The following is a 2,342-nucleotide window of genomic DNA, read 5'->3' on the forward strand; positions in this document are numbered from 1 at the left end:
AATTATGATGTGTCTTGGTGTGGGCCTCTTTGGGTTTCTCTTTCTTGGGACTCTCTGAACTTCCTGGGGTTTTATGTCTATTTCCTTCACAAAGTTAGGAAATTTTTCCATCATTATTTTTTCAAATAGCTCTTCAACATCTTGTTTTCCTTCAGGTACCCCTATGACACAGACATTTTTACCTTTAATAGTGTCCCATAGGCTCTTTAAATTATTATTATGGTCTTGGTTTCTTTTTTCTTGCCATTCTGATTGAGTGTCCTTGGCTTTCCCATCCTCTGTATAAGTCATTTGATTCTTTTCTCTATTCACTTTGTCTATTCCATTTCATACACTTCTCATCTCAGATAATGTGTTCTTCATTTCTGACTGGTTCCCTTTTATAATTTCCATTTTCATTTTTTTAAAATTAAGTTTACTGGGGTAACACTAGTTAGTACAATTATATATTTTACAGGTGTACATTATGATTTGACATCTGTATATTCTGTTGTGTGTTTACCATCTAAAGTCCAGTACCCTTCAGCTACCATATCCTTGATCCTCTTTATCGACTTCACCGTATCCCTACCCTCTTATATTTGACCCCTTTACCTTGTCTACCTCCCCCATTCTCCTCTCCCGCTTCTGGTAACCACTAGTCCATTGTCCATGTCCTTGAATCTCTGTTTGTTTGTCTTGTTCATTTGTTGCTTTTAGGTTTATATCCCACATATAAGTGATATCATGTGATTTTCAACTTTTTCTGTATGGCTTAATTCGCTTGGCATGATTATCTCGAGGTCCATCCACGTTGTTGCAAATGGCAGTATTTCATCTCTTCTTATGGCTGAGTAATATTCCATTGTATATATGTACCACAGCTTCTTTAGCCAATCATCTGTCATAGGACACTTCAGTTGCTTCCATGTCCTGGCCACTGTGAATAATGCTGCTATGAACATCGGTGTGCAAATATCTTTTTGAATATGAGTTTTCGAGTCTTTGGGGTAGAGGGATTGCTGAATCATGTGGTGGGTTAATTCTTAGTTTTTTGAGGAATCTCCATACCGCTTTCCATAGTGGCCGTACCAATTTGCAGTCTCACCAACATTTGTTATTACTTGTCCTGTTGATTATAGCCATTCTAACAGGTGTGAGGTGGTATCTCATTGTGGTTTTGATTTGCATTCCCTAATAGCGAGCGACGTTGAACATCTTTTCAAATATTTGTTGGCCATTTGTATGTCCTCTCGGGAGAAGTGTCTGTTCAGGTCCTCTGCCCATTTTTTGATTGGATCGTTTGCTTTTTTGTTGTTATTGAGTCATATGAGTTCTTTGTGTATTTTGGATATTAGGCCCTTATCGGAGGTGTTGCTTGCAAATATATTTTCCCATTCGGATGGTTGTCTCTTTACCTTGTTGATGATTTCTTTTGCTGAGCAGAAGCTTTTTAGTTTGATGTAGATCCATTCCATTATTTTTGCTTTTACTTCCCTTGCTTTCGAGGTCAAATTCATAAAATCCTCTTTAAGCCCAAGGTCCTTGAGTTTAGTTCCTATGTTTTCTTTTATGCATTTTATTGTTTCAGGTCTTATATTTAGGTCCTTAATCCATTTTGAGTTAATTTTGATGTGTGGTCATAGACAACAGTCCAGTTTCATTCTTTTGCAGGTGGCTTTCCAGTTTTCTCAGCACCACTTATTGAAGAGGCTTTCCTTTTTCCACTGTATGTTTTTGGCTTTTATGTCAAAAATTATTTGCCCATATGAATATGGGTTTACTTCTGGACTCTCAATTCTGTTCCACTGGTCCATGTGTCTGTTTTTCTGCCAATACCATGCCGTTTTGATTACTGTCGCTTTGTAGTATAATTTGAAGTCGGGCAGAGTGATGCCTCCAGCCTCGTTCTTTTTTCTCAGGATGGCTTTGGCAATTGGGGGTCTTTTGGGCTTCCATCAAATCTGATGCTATTTCGTTCCATTTCTTTAAAAAATGCCGATGGGATTTTGATGGGGATTGCATTAAGTCTGTATAATGCTTTAGATAATGTGGTCATTTTAACTATATTGATTCTTCCAATCCAAGAACATGGAATATCTTTCCATTTCTTTGTATCTTCTTTGATTTCTTTTCATAGGGCCTTGTGGTTTTCATTATATAGGTCCTTCACATGTTTTGTTAGATTTATTCCTAGGTATTTCATTCTTTTTGTTGCAATTGCAAAAGGAATCATTTTTTCCACTTCTTGTTCTGACGCTCTATTATTAGAGTATAGGAACGCTATGGATTGTTGAATCCAGAGACTTTACTGTATTCGCTTATTGTTTCTAGTAGTGTTCTTGTGGAGTCTTTAGGGTTTT

Source organism: Pteropus vampyrus, unplaced genomic scaffold, assembly GCF_000151845.1.
Source record: "Pteropus vampyrus isolate Shadow unplaced genomic scaffold, Pvam_2.0 Scaffold745, whole genome shotgun sequence".
NCBI classification, from domain to species: Eukaryota; Metazoa; Chordata; class Mammalia; order Chiroptera; family Pteropodidae; genus Pteropus; species Pteropus vampyrus.